The sequence below is a fragment of the Oncorhynchus kisutch genome, linkage group LG14 (genome assembly GCF_002021735.2).
Source record: "Oncorhynchus kisutch isolate 150728-3 linkage group LG14, Okis_V2, whole genome shotgun sequence".
Taxonomy (NCBI): Eukaryota; Metazoa; Chordata; class Actinopteri; order Salmoniformes; family Salmonidae; genus Oncorhynchus; species Oncorhynchus kisutch.
The window spans coordinates 43,950,079-43,970,393 of record NC_034187.2 but is presented as its reverse complement, the minus strand read 5'-3'; the positions used below and the strand labels follow the sequence as shown (position 1 = coordinate 43,970,393).

At 40.9% G+C, this 20,315-nt stretch overlaps 1 protein-coding gene and 1 long non-coding RNA gene across 3 annotated transcripts in view; one reads left to right on the top strand and one right to left on the bottom strand.

Annotated features, from left to right (window-relative positions):
* Positions 1-236: 236 nt before the first annotated feature.
* Positions 237-7,700, bottom strand: LOC109878124 (uncharacterized). Of its 2 annotated transcripts, none has more exons than XR_002253346.2 (3): positions 6,901-7,700; positions 6,343-6,421; positions 237-2,968 (listed from the first exon to the last, which is right to left on the bottom strand). It is a non-coding gene; the product is annotated as an uncharacterized LOC109878124 (long non-coding RNA). The 2 variants fall into 2 exon arrangements; XR_002253347.2 differs by having other exon boundaries at positions 6,331-6,421; positions 6,901-7,691.
* A 1,668-nt stretch (positions 7,701-9,368) lies between these two features.
* LOC109878137 (CAP-Gly domain-containing linker protein 4) overlaps positions 9,369-20,315 on the top strand; it is a 95,465-nt gene continuing 84,518 nt past the window's right edge. The window contains exon 1 of the mRNA XM_020470351.2: positions 9,369-9,493. The gene's annotated coding sequence lies outside the window, so the exon portion shown is untranslated. The remainder of the gene's footprint in view (positions 9,494-20,315) is intronic.

Here is a 20,315-nt window from a genome sequence, read left to right as displayed (position 1 = left end):
GTAAATATACCCACACTTCCCAAGAGGACTCTATTAATAGTGGGCCTGAAAGGGGAACACCTTTAATTATATTCTCTGGTCGACTGTACTTCAGCCTCACTTGGATCAATATATTACACAAAAGGTGACGAGAGAAGAGATAAGAGGGTAGAAACAAGTGAGGAGAGGGGTGAGACGCTAATAAGCAAGTTCAGAAATATGGTAACAAAAGTATGTTCAAATGTTCAGTTCAGTAAGTCTTTATTGTTCCAGAAGGGGGAAAAATAAACAGATATTTTACAACGTGAGTCCATAAACAACATTAACAAACAAATGATGAATAAATATATATAGGAATAAATACAGTATAATAAGGATTATAGGAAGTTAAAATATATGCAAAACAAGGCCAAAAAGTAAAGAAGTCAGTGGTACACAGAGCAGCAAGATTAATTTCACAACAAAATACAATAGTTTAAATACAGAAAAAGTAGAATTATTAAAATGTAAATCATACTTGCATAATATATTGGTCATACACTGTAAACCCTATCATTTCTCAAAACTTTTAGGAAACCCATTGCACTTAGTATATCTGAGTACAGTTACTTAAAGTGATTTTGTAGTCCTCACTTAAACCGATAGAGTCACTGTGATCCTGTAGGGGGTTCACATTTGAGGTGTATAAAAAATAAGCCCCAATATAATTTCCCTGTGTGCCTTGCCTTTTCGAGTGAATTGTAGCATTACCACCCATGACTATATTTGTTAGTAACATGGAGATGGTTGTTGAATTTGATCATTTTTAGTCCTGTGGCCTTCAACAAGTGAATTCCTAGGTGAATGTTGTCATTATAATTAAATGTTTTATGACAATACATTACTTACAGTAATGGATGGACTGGGAGTAAAAAACGGCCCAGGACTTTGATCCAGACCAGCCCACCAGAACTGGCCCCCGTATACTCCCCCACGGCCGCCTTGCTAATGCACACACGACCAGTCCCTAATACAACCACCTAGCTGCATCAAAACCATTGATCACCATTGCAGTACTACTTTAAAAAGGCTGCGGAACGCACACACACAAATGCTGCACATTGTTATAAAACCTCTACAGAAAACACACTGAATTTGTCATGATTGAACTACCTCACATCACATGAAGCCTTGAGTGAAAAAGAGATGCTAAAATATCCACAATACTCACTGAGACATAGAACTGTCTAACTGCTGCTCAGGGTCAGCTGGCTGGCTTTAAGTCATGGGAGTACACCTTCTAAAAAACAATGGTTGAACACCTCTCCAAACATAGAATGTAACCTGTAAGAGAGCAGCACAAGCCATCATGATTCATCTACATCACCAGAAGCTTAGAGTAAAAAAGAGATGCTAAAATATCCACAATACTCACTGAAACATAGAACTGTCTAACTGCTGCTCAAGGTCAGCTGGCTGGCTTTACTCTGTCAAAGTATTGGACAGCAATATCACAGACAGGAAAGAGACATTAGAAATGTAGGAGTAAAATAATGGTAAGTAAGCAAGTTATAGAAAATATGTCACAACAGCTGGCTTTTCTCTGCAACTCTATGGATCACCATGTCAGTATCCAGGGCCATTAGGATGTCCTTCCCGGTGGCCATCAGCATGAAGGCCTCTAGAGGTTCTTGTGAGAGAGTGCTCTTGATATACTTTAAGGTAGAGAAACTTCACTGACAAGCTACCTGGGTAACAGAGAGGGTGAGTAGGAACTACCTGGGTTGCTGAGAGGGTGAGTAGGAACTACCTGGGTAACTGAGAGGGTGAGTAGGAACTGGTATCCAAGGCCAAGTATATGGTATGCATCAGTCAGCAGGTTGTACCGTCTCAGCATCTGCTAACACAGTGGAAATTCTTTGCAGCATGACCAGCATTTATTCTTCATTTCCACCAGGTCATCCTCCACTGTCCTTATCATGTATTCCTCCAATCCTGAACTTTTCCCGTTTTTCCACTGTACAGCGAGGCTCTGCAAATTGTCAACAGTTGCTCTTGTAACAGTATGATTAAATTGTTAAATTCCAAAATAAAATGAACATTATGCCACCTCCTGGTGGATTACTGTGTTTACATTGTCTAACACACTCAGTGATAAAGGTATGGGATTCTGGGTAATCCACAGCAGAATTATGGAGAATTGCTGTGGGTGAGTTGAAAATTGAATGGTCTAGGGACAGAAATGTATAAAGTTGACATTAAATCATAAAACCCACATTTTACCTCGTACATTAGCAATTTATGTTTAGTAATTAATGTTGTTGGTTTAGCGTCAAATAAGCCACTCTATATGTTACTTGCCATGTGAGTTTTATGCTAGCTAACGAATGCATCTTCTTTAGGAGTGCCATTTGTATCCTGTCGACTACTGATCATTCATCCATACTGTGTGTGTCCCATCATTGCAGGTAATTTATGACAAATATATATGTTTTATAAACTCATGAGCACCAACCAGCGTATTAGCCTGGTTTTGTTAGCTGAGGAAAATATGTGGTACATTCTAGGTGTATTATATTTCTTCACCACAAGAGTGTGACAGAGTAATTTTAGGTTAATTTGATTTATTTTGATACTAAAAAGGATGATAGTTTATTCTGATGTTGTGAATATGAGATTACACATGGAAACACATTTTTATTTATTTATTATTGTTAAATGCACTGACTTTGAAAGACATTTCAATTGTTATTTTGTCAGTATATTATACAGCAGATACATGGAGAATTGCTGTGGGATTGCTGTTTATATCCCGGCTACTACTCATCATTCATCCATACTGTGTGTGTCCCATGATTGTAGTTTTGGAAATAAAATAACTATCCATCCATTACTCCTTCCTGTGTTGACTCACGGACGGGACCAGGAAGGTCACATTGGTGCTGTGACCCGGATCATCAATCAAGATTGGTGTTCCTCATCGAACTGGGAGCCGTCCTATCTTCTCAGTCTACAGGCAGCGAGAGGAAACACAGATACATCTGTCATTCGTTACGGTTTTTTTCTTTCATTTTGAGCTACTACAATGAGTTTAAACCGTATTGGTTGTTCAGATCTGCTTACACCTGTCAATGTTGGTAGGGGAAGAGGTGTGTTGAGGTCACCTATTCCTTTCCCAACTGGTAGTCATTGTGTGTGTGTGTGTGTGTGTGTGTGGTGATGTCAATGTTAGTGAAATTGCAGGGGAAGTTCCTTTAGTCAGTGGGGACAATGCAGCTTCTCATGGTCATCATGTAGTCAACTCACATAGGCCCCATGTTGTTAGCACCTCCACTCCTAACCACAAAGATGATTCAGTGCTAATAGGCCAGATGAGTACCATAGTCCAACAGATAATGCTATCAGCTAGCTGCTGTCCTATCTTGCACTTCAGCTCTAGTAGCCCAACAGGAGCTACAGCCACAAGCCAAAGTGAACCAAGACAGAGACCTGACCCTCCAGTTAGCCAAGTTCTAGACTTCTCCCAAGTCCAAGTAGTCACCCAAAGAAAAGTCTAAGAACCACCTTCCTTTAGAGGGGGAGATCAGACACAATTACCTTTGATGAATGGGAAGAGGCCATGAAAAACTATATTAAAAAGGAGCACATGAAAATAGAGGAGCAAGCCGAACAGATTCTCATCCATCTCAAGGGAAGAGCAAAAGATGTAGTCAAAATCGGAATCAAGAACAGTGACATTGACATTCTAGCTAACCCAGATGCCATCTATAGTGTCCTCAGGAAGCATTTTAGCTGCAGTCAACTCATATATCCCACTTCAAGATTTTTACACAAATCTACCCAAAGAACAGGAGGACCCATATGAATAATGGCTAAGACTGAACCGTGCAGCAGACACTGCTACAGAAGGCCTGAAGGAACAGGGTAAGGTAAATGAAGATCTTAGCAAAGACATCACACGCATGTTCATCAGGAACTGCCCAAGCAACGAACTAGCCTTCACGTTCAGAGCCAAAACAATTTACCAGTGGTCTGCACCTGAAGTACAAGATGTGTTAAACGACTACCATGCAGAGATGAGCTTCAAAGCCACCACAGAAGTACACAGAGAAACAAGTGAGAGAATCACAGTGAACAGAGTCGAGGTTAGTTCCACTTCAGCCGCAGATATACAGGAGCCACAGCAACCTCAGAGCTCAGATCACTGCTCTAGAGAGAGTAATTGATATGCTAGAGAAGGTATTGCTGTGGGGCCTTAGACCAGCTCAAATCTCGGGGAAACGGACTGCTAGTAATCTACCCAAGATTGAAGGCCTGAATGCCACACCTTGTTCTGTGTGCAAAGATTGCACTTACTCTGCTCTCACTCATTGCCGTGAGAATAGACTGTGTTCAGTGTCATTCAGCTCACCATTCTAGATGCAACTTTCCGAAGACGAAAATTGATCATGAGAGTAAACCTCCCAACACCACCACTGATGATATGGAAGATTGTGAGTCCCTATACAAGCTTTACAGCGATAGTATCCCTGACAACAAAACTGTCATTTTTCAAATGACACAGAGAATTCCAAGAGCTGACAGTTTATTTTACACAACAGTCTCTATTGCAAATGGCCCTACACTAAAAGCAATGATTGACAGTGGGTCAATGGCATGCACTCTGAGTAAGGGAGCCGAAGCAAGCCTTTTTACATTCCACGTCTGGACATGAAAATATATTTGGCTGATGATGTTGTTATTGTTGGCTGTGGTGGTCATCAGGTTACCCCTAAAGCAATGTATGAGCTTGACTTCGCAGTTTACGGATGTAAAGTCGTAATCCCTGCACTAGCCGTGCCAGGCCAAGTTGATACCAATTTCGTGGTTTGTTAACAAGAAATTTGTGGAGTGGTTGAAAAACTAGTTTTAATGACTCCAACCTAAGTGTAAGGAAACTTCTGACTTCAACTGTGTATATTCTTTTCTTTTTGGAATTTGACCCTTTTTTCTCCCCAATTTCGTGGTATCCAATTGTTATCCAATCTTGTCTCATCGCTACAACTCCCGTACGGGCTCGGGAGAGACGAAGGTTGAAAGTCATGCGTCCTCCGATACCCAACCAAGCCGCAGTGTTTCTTAACACAGTGCGCTTCTTAACACAGTGCGCATCCAACCCGGAAGCCAGCCGCACCAATGTGTCGGAGGAAACACAGTGCACCTGGCAACCTTGGTTAGCGTGCACTGCGCCCGGCCGCCACAGGAGTCGCTGGTGAGCGATGAGGCAAGGATATCCCTACCGGCAAAGCCCTCCCGAACCCGGACGACGCTAGGCCAATTGTGCGTCGCCCCACGGACCTCCCGGTCGCGGCCGGTTATGACAGGCTGGGCGCAAACCCAGATCAGTACAGCGCCCTTAACCACTGCGCCACCCGGGAGGCCCCAACTGTATATATTCTTAATCCATTCCTTACTTAGAATTACGTGTATTTTGGGTATATGTTGTGAAACTGTTAGATATTACTGCACTGTCGGAGTTAGAAAACTAAGCATTTCGCTATACCCGCAATAACATCTGCTAAACACGTGAGGGACCATAAAGTACTTCTTTACTTTGTGAAAAGCCATCTGACCATAACTGTTCTGGTAGTTTTGTTAATAGTTTTGAGTGTGTAACAGTATAGCTTCTGTCCCTCTCCTCGCCCCTACCTAGGCTTGAACCAGGGACCCTCTGCACACAGACAACAGTCACCCTCGAAGAATCGTTACCCATCGCGTCACAAAACACACGGCCCTTGCAGAGCAAGGGGAACAACTACTTCAAGGTTTCAGAGAAGTGACGTCACCAATTGAAATGCTATTAGCGAGCACCACTGCTAACTAGCTAGCCATTTCACATCGGTTACACTCACCCTCCTCCTTTTCCGCAGCAACCAGTGATCCGGGTCACGGCACCAATGTAACAGTATAGCTTCCGTTCCTCTCCTCGCCCCTACCTGGGCTCAAACTAGGGACCCTATGCACACAGACAACAGTCACCCTCGAAGCATCTTTACCCATCGCGCCACAAAATGCGAAGCCCTTGCAGAGCAAGGGGAAAAACTACTTCATGGTCTCAGAGTGAGTGACATCACTGATTGAAACGCGTTTAGCGTGCACCACCGCTAACTAGCTAGCTATTTCACATCGGTTACAAGTGCATGGCATTTCCCCACAATTTGCCAAACCAAATGAGAAGATTGTAACAAACTTGCATTTAACCACATTCAGGCTCCCTTTTTCATTTATTTTGTGTGTGGAGTGTTTCAGAAACTACCAGAAAGCCTTAGGCTTAGGTCCTCCAGATGTTTTCTTTAGTAATTGTGTGATGTTATTTAAATTTATTTTATTCACATGGACCTCAACCTTTTTATCCCCTTTTACTGGGGGTTTCATCCAACACCGTCTTCTTGATGAATTCTGCCATACTGGTACTGGCGTCTGCCTGCAAAACAAAATAACATTACAATGCAATGCAATGTTCCACTGCATTAACCCCATACAGAAACCAGCATTATCCCCTGGAACAAAACTAGCCCTGACAACCTGTACCTCCCTACTCCCTGTGAAGGGAGGCCTTCCCGAGGTGTGAGCCTTGTCTGAGAGAGCAAATTGGAACAGAAAGGGGTGGAACTTGCACAGAGGGTAAATTCATGTAATTTTTAAAATGTATGATATTAACAAGCTGGGGAATACATAACCCATTTAACAACTCATCTATGGAAGTGTACCTGGAATTCACAAGTATAGACAACTGAAAAACTTGACTTGAGTTCTATGTTGTCATTGATGTGGGTACTAACCCATACACCCTTGTATTCTGAAGAAATTGAAAGATACATTTGTTAACAGTATAATGTTATAAGGAGATCAACTTAATGGTATAAGGATGTAAAAAAAAAGAAGAAATGATTTAACACTTACCTCATAGGAATGTTTTGGTCTTGAGGTACTCTCTGTATGTGCAGGTTTCGCTTTGAGTCCTCACCTAGGTGATCACTGAGAGGTGGAGGCTTTGCCTACTTTATACCACAGGGTCTGTGGTGAAGTAACCAAAGGCTCCACCCCTCAGATCATAAAATGTGTTCTGAGCCACAGGTGCCCCAGGCTGCTAAATGAGAATAAACTGTGAAGTTCTGATGCGCTTATTTCTAGCAAGTGAATTGAACTCTCAAATGAATACACAAACACTGATACATTTGTATTGGTTTTCTTAAAAAACAAAACAATGGACAAGACAATAGTATGTAGACTATGGGCTATTCATGTTAAATTTGCAACAGGTTGGATCGCAGGTTTGCGTAAAAAACGGATTATACACATAACCCATATTATGACCACTCTATGCACTCTAATATGACCACTCTATGCAAGTCAAACACATTCAGTCTCAGTAGCAAGTTGACAGAAGTTTGCTACGACGGGTTGGTGTCACATCACACGGGTAGCTAAATTGTATCTTTTTTCTCTGGTTACGAGTTAGTGAACGCGAAGGAAATCTGCCCGTCCGCAGCGTGCTGTCAGCCTGGCGCGCTGCTAATTTATGTGATAGCGGCTCTGAAAACATTTGCGGTTTGAAGCTGAAAATAATGCTGCGCAGTGCTAGGCTTGAATGTACAACGACCCAGGGTAGCTTAAAGCAACAGCTACAATCGGTACGTTCTGACTTTACCATCTTCCACCGAGCCTAAAAGAACCGGAGAACGCAAAACGGAAGTGCGCATTTTGAAACGTAAGTATGCTGTGAACAACAATAGCGGCATCAGCGGTTCGCCTTCAAAATAAAAGTCTTAATTGAAACTATTACAAACGGGAAAAAGTATCAAATGTTATTTCTTGCTGTTAAAGACCCGTAATAAAAGCTACGACACTAATATTTGTGAAACATCTTTACAGTTGTATTCTCTGAGTGTCACTGAGTAAACTGATACCCCATTTCATGGACCCAAAATCAGCTGTACATTACAATATGAATGTCCAATACGCACAATAGGCTGAATAGTGAGGTGATTTCGCACAGTTCAAGTTCCGCAATAAGAGCTACAACGCTAATGTTTGTGTAATTTGTCTAGAGTCTATTGATGCACCGTTGCGTCAATCTAAGTAAAATAACAAAAAAATCCCCATCAAAATCTGTCAATTTAATCTAGAGACGTCTCAATCCGCCTATGGCAACCTTCCGCATCTGCGTGGAAGGTGGCCGAGCTACTATGGTGTTTGTCAGATCATGAGACATCCTTCTCACGAAAACATCTGTCGCGTCCGAACGGTTTGGCCTACAAACTAATATGACCACTCTATGGAAAATGAGACTCATGAACACAACTCCTCTGAAGGTAAACTACCGGTTTAAATAATTTATGGAAGTATGGAGGTAGTTTTGTGCCTACCCAAAAAGGGGTTAAATATGTGTAAAAAAAACACGATATATATTTCCTGAGTTTTGTTATATCTCCTAGATATAGGACAGACACAGAAACCTTATTCCTTATGATCTATTTTTTTACTGTCTTTTTTTGACATTTATGAATGTGTTATTCAGTGCGTTATTCTATGGGCTATAGTAGTAAAGGCCAAATTCAATATTTTATCAAATATTTTTTTTAATATATTTTTATACCTAAAGGGGTCCTACATTTCAAAAGCAAATAGATACATAATCCATCGCCTCCTGAGTGGCGCAGTGTGCTACTAGAGATCCTGAGTTCGATTCCAGGCTCTGTCGAAGCCGGCCGTGACCGGGAGACCCATGGGGCGGTGCACAATTAGCCCAGCGTCATCCGGGTGGGTTAGGGGTGGGTTTGGCCTGCAGGGATGCCCTTGTCCCATCACGCACTAGCGACTCCTGTGGCGGCTAGGAGTGCATGCTGATACAGTAGCCAGGTGCACAGTTTTTCTTTTCCTCTGACACATTGGTGCAGCTGGCTTCCGGGTTAAGTGGGTATTGTGTCAAGAAGCAGTGTGGCTTGGTTGGGTTGGGTTGTGTTTCGGGAGGGCGCACGGCTCTCGGCCTTCGCCTCTCCCTAGTGCGTACAGGAGTTGCAGCAATGGGACAAGACTGTAACTACCAATTGGATAACACGAAATTAGGGAGAAAACAGGTTAAAAAACATGATACATGATCCATTGTATGACCGTCTTAAAACAATTCCATATGTCAGTTTAAGGACCTCAAATCTGGGGATTATCATGTGGTAACTCTCCTAGCAGTTGTTAGGCCCGATGTGGAGTTATCACATTATAAATCCTGGGTTCTCATGCCTTATTGCTTAAACAAATCTTGTTTTAGCCTTATCTAGTACAATTGTGGCTTGATTTCACAATTTTTATCGGTTTGCATTCGTTTCAATGTGGGACTTTTATTTGGAAGCCGAATCGCAGATTCCACTATTGTTTCTCACAACACACACGTCAACATTAACATCGAGTTGAGGAATTTTGTTTCATCATCATGAGCATCCTGGACCAAATACATAGACATATTGCTCACCGGTTACCTTTTCCATAGGAAGACTAGGTACTGTAAGTCGTTCTCCCTAAAGTGTTTGACATTGCACCAATAGCTAGAGTGGTAAATTGGTACTAGGTTGTGGTTTGTTGTTGTTTTTATGCGCAGCAAGCTTGGCCTGATCAGCTGTGGCCATTCATGCAGTTGTGTAGCTAGCTAACTGAGCGTAAATTAACATTACCTTTTCATATCATTGTCATCCATTTAATATTTTGAGTAAGCATCATACTTTACTCGTGAATGACACGGTAGCTAGTATCTGCGAAAATGATCAGCAGTGTATGTGAATTGGTAACTTGTGTAGTTAGCGTCAACTACTGATGCAGAGCCTGTCTACATGAAATGGACTAAGCTAGCAACCCGGTCTAGTCGAAATATTGTTTTCGTTTAGACCGGGTTGAATCTGACTAATGAGTCTTCTAGTTGATAAAATGCATATGATATTTTCAGCTCACGCTTCACCAGGATCCATTGTGCTGGTTTGTGAAAGTATATTGACAAGATTATCATGTATCTTGCTGCTGCTAGCTAGCTAGCGGGAAATGACAAAACACCCAAATAGGCTATACAGGGCTTTTGGTAATTGTATAGATGGCCTGGTTAATAGTCAAAGAGCTATCCCACTTTGGAGTCCCTATTGCTAACTGCTGCCACAATGACATGTTCATTTCTGTTGGACAGATATTGAGTTCAGATATAGGCTCCCGAATGTCACAGCGGTCTAAGGCACTGCAACTCAGTGGTAGAGGCGTCACTACAGACCCTGGTTCGATTCCAGGCTGTATCACTGTGATTGGTTGTCCCATAGGGCGGTGCACAATTGCCCCAGCGTCGTTAGGGTTTGTCCGAGGTAGGCCACATTGTAAATAAGAATTTGTTCTTTAACTGACTTGCCTACTTAAATAAAGGTAAAATAATAAAATCCCGAAAGGACAATGTAGTGCCAGACCATGTCACCTCGATTTTTTTATTTATTTACTGTCCATTTGAAAAATGTAAAGACCCATATGCATTGGGGAGTCCACCCACGTTGCTCAGAATGACAAATCATATTTAGATTATGGTAATTCATTTGAACAGAACACGCAACTCCTGTTATGAAGCAGCCAATAAACTTAATTTTCAAACATTTGACAAAATGCAATTCAGGGGAAAACTCCATCCTAAACATTGCACCTGGTGAGAGTTGTTTAATATGTGACAGAAAAGAAAATCTCATTTAGAAACGTAGAAAGAGGGGGAATCTAAAGATGCAACAACTAGGATGGGCTGCTAATATGACTAGGATTGTGCCTTTGGCTTTTGGACAGTGAAATAAATGTGATGAAAACCAATAGAACAGGAGAGAAATGGCATTTGAGGAGTAAATAGAAATACATTTGCCAAAACAATATAATTACTCCTGTCTATACATAAATATTTCACCAGAAAGCATGACTTGGCCACAGAGGAGTCAATTTTTATTTTATATAGCTGTGGATTGTTTCATATCATGCCAATTTGTGAAGCCCACAATTTGGGCAGAGCGCATGGCAATAGGCCTAGCTGATTGAGTTTCAGCTGTCAGTGAAAAGCATCTAAAATATGTGTGAAGATAATGTCTTGATTATTCTTTAAAATCTTGAGACAAGAAGGAGGGGAGTTTGATGAAAATATAGGCTAGTCTCTCTCCAGAATGGCTCGGCTGTCCAATCAATCAATCAAATTGATTTATAAATCCTTTTTTATATCAGCCATTGTCTCAAAGTGCTATAGAGAAACTCAGCTGAAAACCCCAAACAGCAAGCAATGCAGATGTAGAAGCACGGTGGCTAGGAAAAACTCCCTAGAAAGGCTGGAACCTAGGAAAAAACCTAGAGAGGAGCCAGGCTCTGAGGGGTGGCCAGTCCTCTTCTGACTGCCGGGTGGAGATTATAACAGTACATGGCCAAGATGTTCAAACGTTCATAAATGACCAGCAGGGTCAAACAATAATAATAATCACAGTGGTTGTAGAGGGTGCAACAGGTCAGCACCTCAGGAGTAAATGTCAGTTGGTTTTTCATAGCTGAGCATTCAGAGTTGGAGACAGCAGGTGTGGTAGAGAGAGCGATTCGAAAACAGCAGGTCCAGGACAATGTAGTAGAGGTCGACCGATTAATCGGAATGGCTGATTAATTAGGGCCGATTTCAAGTTTTCATAACAAGCGGAAATTGGTATTTTTGGGCGCCGTTTTTTAAAATATATATATATTTTTTAACACCTTTATTTAATCTTTATTTAACTAGGCAAGTCAGTTAAGAACACATTCTTATTTTCAATGACGGCCTAGCAACGGTGGGTTAACTGCCTCGTTCAGGGGCAGAAAGACAGATTTTCACCTTGTCAGCTCGGGGGATCCAATCTTGCAACCTTACAGTTAACTAGTCCAAAGCAATAACGACCTGCCTCTCTCTCGTTGCACTCCACAAGGAGACTGCCTGTTACACAAATGCAGTAAGCCAAGGTAAGTTGCTAGCTAGCATTAAACTTATCTCATAAAAAACAATCAATCATAATCACTAGTTAACTACACATGGTTGATGATATTACTAGATATTATCTAGCGCGTCCTGTGTTGCATATAATCTGACTGAGCATACAAGTATTTAAGTATCTGACTGAGCGGTGGTAGGCAGAAGCAGGCGCGTAAACATTCATTCAAACAGCACTTTCGTGCGTTTTGCCAGCAGCTCTTCGTTGTGTGTCAAGCATTGCACTGTTTATGACTTCAAACCTATCAACCGAAGTGTGACCGAAGTGAAATGGCTGGCTAGTTAGCGCGCGCTAATAGCGTTTCAAACTTCACTCGCTCTGAGCCTTTGGGTGGTTGTTCCCCTTGCTCTGTATGGGTAACGCTGCTTCGATGTGGTGGCTGTTGTTGTTGTGTTGCTGGTTCGAGCCCAGGGAGGAGCGAGGAGAGGGACGGAAGCTATACTGTTACACTGGCAATACTAAAGTTCCTATAAGAACATCCAATAGTCAAAGGTTAATGAAATACAAATGGTATAGAGGAAAATAGTCCTATAATGACTGCAACCTAAAACTTCTTACCTGGGAATATTGAAGACTCATGTTAAAAGGAACCACCAGCTTTCATATGTTCTCATGTTCTGAGCAAGGAACTGAAACGTTAGCTTTCTTACATAGCACATATTGCACTTTTACGTTCTTCTCCAACACTTTGTTTTTGCATTATTTAAAACAAATTGAACATGTTACATTATCTACTTGAGGCTAATTTGATTTTATTGATGTATTATATTAAGTTAAAATAAGTGTTAATTCAGTATTGTTGTAATTGTCATTATTACAAATACATTTGTTATGTTATTTTTTTAATCGGCCGATTAATCGGCATCGTCTTTTTTTGTCCTCCAATAATCGGTATCGGTATCGGCATTGAAAAATCATAATCGGTCGACCTCTACAATGTAGCACGTCCGGTGAACAAGCCGCAGGCAGAACAGTTGAAACTGGAGCAGCAGCACAACCAGGTGGACTAGGGACAGCAATGAGTCATCAGGCCAGGTAGTCCTGAGGCATGGTCCCAGGGCTCAGGTCCTCTGAGAGAGAGAGAGAGAGAGAAAGAAAGAAAGAGAGAGAGAGAGAATCAGAGAACGCATACTTAAATTCGCACAGGACACCGGATAAGAATGAATTAATACTCCAGATATAACACACTGATCCAAGCATAAATACTGCGTAAATAAATACTGGAGGCTGAGACAGGAGGGGTCAGGAGACACTGTGGCCCCGTCCGACAATATCCCCGGACAGGGCCAACCAGGCAGGATATAACCCCACCCACTTTGCCAAAGCACAGCCCCCACCACTAGAGGGATATTTTCAAACCACCAACTTACTACCCTGGGACAAGGCCGAATATAGGCCATGAAGATCTCCTTTTAACGGCACGAACCCGAGGGGGGCGCCAACCCGGACAGGAAGATCACGTCAGTGACTCAACCCACTCAAGTGATACACCCCTCCTAGGGACGGTTCAGGGGCAGAACAACAGATTTATACCTTGTCAGCTCAGGGATTCAATCTAGCAACCTTTCAGTTACTAGTCCAACGCTCCAACCACTAGGTTACCTGCCACCCAGTAAGCCAGTGACTCAGCCCCCGTAATAGGGTTAGAGGCAGAGACAGCAAGGGCGGTTCATTTCTCCAGTGCCTTTCCGTTCACCTTCACACCCCTGGGCCAGACTACACTCAATCATAGGACCTACTGAAGAGACGAGTCTTCAATAAAGACTTAAAGGTCGAGACAGAGTCTGCGTCTCTCACATGGGTAGGCAGACCATTCCATGAAAATGGAGCTCTATAGGAGAAAGCCCTGCCTCCAGCTGTTTGCTTAGAAATTCTAGGTCACAATAGGGAGGGCTGCGTCTTGTGACCATAGTGTACGTGTAGGTATGTACTGTAGGACCAAATCAGAAAGATTGGTAGGAGCAAGCCCATGTAATGCTTTGTAGGTTAGCAGTAAAACCTTGAAATCAGCCCTAGCCTTAACCGGAAGCCAATGTAGAGAGGCTAGCACTGGAGTAATATGATAAAAGAAAATGACAATTATTTCGCATTCATTGTGTGAATTGTGTTCCCTTTGATTGTTTATTTTTATTAGTTCCCCATGAGATATATCATCGGTACTAAACAAATGTAATGGGGAAAGGAGTAGCTCAAGTAAAGACACATAGAAAGGGAGGCGGACAGGCTGAGTAAAGAGAGAAATGCAATTGAAAGAACCTGAATTTTCCTTATATTTTTTTTACAGTTTTTATTTGTCGGCTTTATGTATTTTGACTTATTTGAAAATTGAAGTTTATAGGTCTACTGCTGCATTGGCCTATAGGCTTTGAGTTCCATGCTCTCAGGCTTTGAGTTCCATGCGCTCATTTCTTTAGCCGCCAATGGATCACGGTTTATTATTGTGTCCATATGGCAGAGGCTGGTGCTCTCGCATTAGTTTAATTTGAACTTTTAGAATTTTATCATTTTATTTCAGATTTGTATCATTAACCTCTTTGGGCTGGGGGAAGTATTGAGTAGCTTGGATGAATAAGGTACCCAGAGTAAACTGCCTGCTACTCAGGCCCAGAAGCTAAGAAATGCATATTATTAGTAGATTTGGATAGAAAACACTCTGAAGCTTCTAAAACTGTTTGAATGATGTCTGTGAGTATAACAGAACTCCTATGGCAGGCAAAAACCTGAGAAAAAATCCAAACAGGAAGTGGGAAATCTGAGGTTTGTAGTTTTTCAAGTGATTGCCTATCCAATATACAGTGTAAATTTGGTCTGATTGCACTTCCTAAGGCTTCCACTAGATGTCAACCGTCTTTAGAACCTTGTTTCAAGCTTCTACTATGAAGGGGGAGAGAATAAGAGCTGTTTGAATCAGGGGTCTGGCAGAATGTTATGAGTTTAGTCACCCTTCGCGGCCGTGAGAGCGAGCTCCGTTCCTTTTAATTTCTGAAGACAAAGGAATTGTCCGATTGGAATATTATTGAAGATTTTTGATAAAAACATCCTAAAGATTGATTCTATACATCATTTGATATGTTTCTACGAACTGTAATGGAACTGTTTTGACTTTTCGTCTGGACTAAATGCCTGCGCCTTGTGAATTTGGATTTGTGAACTAAATGTGCAAACAAAAAGGAGGTATTTGGACATAAATGATGGACTTTATCGAACAAAACAAGCATTTATTGTGGAACTGGAATTCCTGGGAGTGCATTCCGATGAAGATCATCAAATGTAAGTGAATATTTATCATGCTATTTCTGACTTCTGTTGACTCCACAACATGGCGGGTATCTGTATGTCTTGTTTTGGTGGCTGAACGCTGTACTCAGATCATTCCATGGTGTGCTTTCGCTGTAAAGCTTTTTTGAAATCTGACACAGTTGTTGCATTAAGGAGAAGTATATCTTTAATTCTATGCATAACACTTGTATTTTCATCAACATTTATGATGAGTATTCCTGTAAATTGATGTGGCTCTCTGCAAAATCACCGGATGTTTTGGAGGCAAAACATGACTGAACATAACGCGCCAATGTAAACTGAGATTTTTGGATATAAATATGAACTTTATCGAACAAAACATACATGTATTGTGCAACATGAAGTCCTATGAGTCCCATCTAATGAAGATCATCAAAGGTTAGTGATTCATTTTATCTCTATTTCTGCTTTTTGTGACTCCTTTCTTTGGCTGGAATAATGGCTGTTTTTTTGTGACTAGGCGCTGACCTAACATAATCGCATGGTATCCTTTCGTCGTAAAGCCTTTTTGAAATCGGACACTGTGGTGGGATTAACAACAAGTGTATCTTTAAAATGGTTTCAATATAACGTTTTTGTTTCTCAAAATTATTCTCACATGGTTAAAAACTTCTTACGGCTGAAATCCTGTTAACGGGATCGATATGACAACAGCCAGTGAAAGTGCAGGGCGCCAAATTCAAACAAAAGAAATCTCACATTTTAAATTGTATGTTTGAGGAAATGAATTTGGCGCCCTGCACTTTCACTGGCTGTTGTCATATCGATCCCGTTAACAGGATTTCAGCCGTAAGAAGTTTTTAACCATGTGAGAATAATTTTGAGAAACAAAAACGTTATATTGAAATTAAACTGTTCCACGAAAGTGTGCATATGAAAATCATAACTGGCATGCAGATCGGTAGAAATGGTATGATAAATTGTAAGCTTCCCCAAACTTGAAACTCACGCTCCGCCTTTGAAGTCTTTATAAAATAATTGCCTCCACATTTAAATGGTGGGATTTGCCTATAGACTACTTTGAAGCAAGGTAAGACATGATATGATGTAAAAGACTTAGGTTTCAAACAATTAAGTAGGGCTGTGTTTTCAAAATGCATTCTGCCTCCAGCTCACATTGTAAAGTGGTGGTGACGCTCCGATAGCCTGTTGCCTGCACTTGAATTGTGAATGGGAGGCGCACTTCAATTAGGCTACCAGTTGAGGAAAAAAAATAGTAGGCCTTGCTCTTTTTAAGTGTGCACCAAAAATGTTTTTGACATGGGATTGCATTTAGAATTGTTTGTCAATGAATGGGCTTATAAAAGCACATGTTTTACTCCAACTGCAACCAGCTGAGGAGCTGCAGGGGAAATCCATCTCAAAAGGCTCTGTATGCTGTGCGTGTGTGATTAGTTGTGTTAGATATTCATCATGTAGCCTAAAAAAATACACACACACACACACACCAATTTAATTCCACTTTATTATACAAATTAACCTATAGGCCATTAATCATGATGGTCAAATGTATTACCAGCAATGAATAAAAATCATTATTTTGAAATGGGATTTTTTTTTTTCAGTCATTTTTTGGGGCAACAGTTTTATCAACTTTTTAATATATTTTTTTATCGACCAAAAGCCAGGAATCCCAGTTTTGTGTGTGTGTGTGACTGCTCTTTTGTTGGTTTTGACCTAGCCCATGAGTGTGTCTGTGTGTAGTCTGTCTTCCTAGGCAGAGGGGTGGCCTCCCTCATTAACAATGATCAGACCTAGGGCTTTCTGAGACTAGTGTGTGGTTGTGTGTGTGTCTTTATTTGCCTGGCATCAAAGAGGACAGGTGGCAGTGGAAAAGGTCTCCCTTTCTCTCTCTCAGTAGGGCTAGGCAGGATGTGTGGTTACCCAGGTGGTGCCACCTGGCTGCTGTAGGCATTTCCATTGGCACCAATAAAGAACCTATACTAGGAGAGTAATTGAGTTAAACTCGTGGGTGTTGATATGTAGCCTTTTATAGCTTTTAAGTAGATTCTACCTGAAACAATACAACAAAGAACTCTTAAAGTCACCATTGGCCTTATAGTGAAATCCCTGAGGGGTTTCCTTCCTCTCCGGCAACTGAGATCGGAAGGACACCTGTATCTTTGTAGCGACTGAGTGTATTGATACACCATCCCAAGTAATAATAAATAACTTGATCTTGCTCAAAGGGGTGTGTGATGGAAATGTTTATGCTTTTCTAATAACCCATTTGTGTTCATGCAAGTGACTGATTGAACACCTGGAAGAAATCCTCACTGTGCCCACACCCTTGTTTTGAGAATGATATCTCAGTTTCAAGGTCTCAACTTGGAGAGAAGAAGCCTCGTGAGGTATTGGTCTGCAAACATGCATGAACCAGTATTGGTCAGTCACATGAATGATAGCAAACGAATAATGAATAAGCTAAATCATGCAAATATTACTTTCTGTGTAAGTACATAAGAGAACTAAAACGGGACTGCCCCATTGGAACTCCTGATTGACATGTGTCATATCCTAGAAGCTAGGATATGCATATGGTAGATTTGGATAGAAAACACTCTTAAAATGTCCAAAACTGTTAAAATAATGTCTGCGAGTATAACAGAACTGATATGGCAGGAAGTGGGATTTTTTTGATGTGGGTAGTTTTCAATTGAATGCCTATAGATTATCTAATGGGTTAGGACCCCGACTGCAGTCCCTATGGCTTCCACTAGATGTCAACAGTCTTTAGACATTGTTTCAGGCTTGTGAACTGTAGAATCATGCAGAGCTGGTTTGCGCGTGTGACCGAGTGAGCGCCCTTCGTTGTTTTTCCTTTCTATTGAATACGCTATTATCCGGTTGAAATATTATCGATTATTTCAACAATTGACAGCCTGAGGATTAATTAGAAACATCGTTTGACATGTTTCGACGAACTTTACCGGTACTATTAGGATGTATTCGTCTGCATGTTTTCACCGCCTTTGAGCCAGTGGATTACTGAACAAAACCAACAAAACTGAGTTTTTGGGGTATAAAGAGGGACTTTATCGAACAAAACAAAGATGTATTGTGTAGCTAAGACTCTTGTGACTGCAACCATATAAAGATATTCAAAGGTAAGTGATTAATTTTATCGCTATTTCTGACTTTTGTAATTCCTTTACTTGGTTGCAAAATGTCCGTATGCTTTCGTAAGCGGAGCGCTGTCCTCAGATAATCGCATGGTATGCTTTCACCGTAAAGCCTTCTTGAAATCTGACAAAGCAGAAGAATTAACAAGAAGTTAATCTTTAAGCCGATGTATAACACTTGTATTTTTTTGAAATCTTTATTCTGACTATTTCTGTATTTTGAATTTGGCGCTCTGCAATTTCACTGGATGTTGTCGAGGTGGGTCGCTAGCGGAACGCCGGCGCCAGAGAGGTTAACCCTTTAGAACCCATAGCGGCCATCAACGGCCTGTCTTTACATTACTATAGCAGCCGCAAACAGCCTTGTTTTACTCACAATAATATCTTTGTCAAAATCGCTAAATGAACTTGCTAACAACCTGTTGTCATATTCACGTGGCTGTTGTCATCAACCATTACCCCGTTTCCGGTTATGCGTTCATTTGACAAAAAATGACTACGCCAAAGCGGCTACGACTTTTCACTGTAGAAAGTGATACGGATTCGGACACATCCTTGCACTTAAAAAAAATATGATGTCGAGGTGAGTGAACACCTACTCATGGAATAGAAACACCATAATATGAATCACGTTAATTAAGCAAGTAATAGTCAACATTTTGGACAGACCTACAACTCATTCAAGGGTTTTTCTTTATTTTTTACTATTTTCTACATTGTTGAAAAATAGAAGACATCAACACTTTGAAATAACACAGGCAATCATGTAGTAGCCAAAAAAGTGTTAAACAAATCAAAACAATATTTTATATTTGAGGTTCTTCAAATTGCCACCCTTTGGCTTGCACACACTTGGAATTCTCTCAACCAGCTTCACCTGGAATGTTTTCCAATAGTTTTGCAGGAGTTCCCACATGCTGAGCACTTGTTGGCTGTTTTTCCTTCGCTCTGCTGTCCAACTCATCCCAAACCATCTCAATTGGGTTGAGGTCGGGTGATTGTGGAGGCCAGGTCATCTGATGCAGCACTCCATCACTTTCCTTCTTTGTCAAATAGCTTTAATGCAGGGAAAATATAATAGTTGTAGACCTTACCGTGAAATGCTTACTTACAAGCCCTTAACCAACAGTTCAAGAAATACGGTTAATAAAATATTTAATAAATAAACCTAACCTAACCTAACCTATCAAAAAGTAACACAATACATAACAATAACAAGGCTATACACAGGGGGTACTGGTACCTAGTCAATGTACGGGGTACAGGTTAATCAAGTTAAAGTAAAGTGACGCCATCTGGCCATCTGGTATGAGAAGACTGAAACATCTTTGTTCCAGACTATTTGCCGGCAAAACTTTTACGTCAAGTAAAGTGACCTTGTAAAGTAGTGCTGAAATGAGTAATGATGAGTAAGAAAATTACAGAAGCACAAGTATCATACCCCCAAGACATGCTAACCTCCCCTGTTATTGTAATGTTGATAGTTTAGCATGTCTTGGGGGTATGCTAACTTTCTCACATGTCATTATTCCCCATTCATTCAGTACTATCTGTAATTCATGAATTAAGCATCCTCATTAATCTAAGAACATAGATTAACAGCTACTCGCTACTCTTCATTGTTGCTCTTTATTTATTATTTAGTTTAGTAAAGTAAATATATTCTTATTTCTTAACTGCATTGTTGGTTAAGGGCTTGTAAGTAAGCGTTTCACTCTCAGGTGAAACCTGTTGTATTCCACGCATGTGACAAATACAATTTGATGTTTTATTCTTATTTACAATAAAAGTGACTCCGAAATCACACAATACATTAGAGTTAATTTCTATTGGGCATAAAATCATTTGGAACACAACCAAAACAAACAGCAAATGCATCCAACAAGTTTGAAGA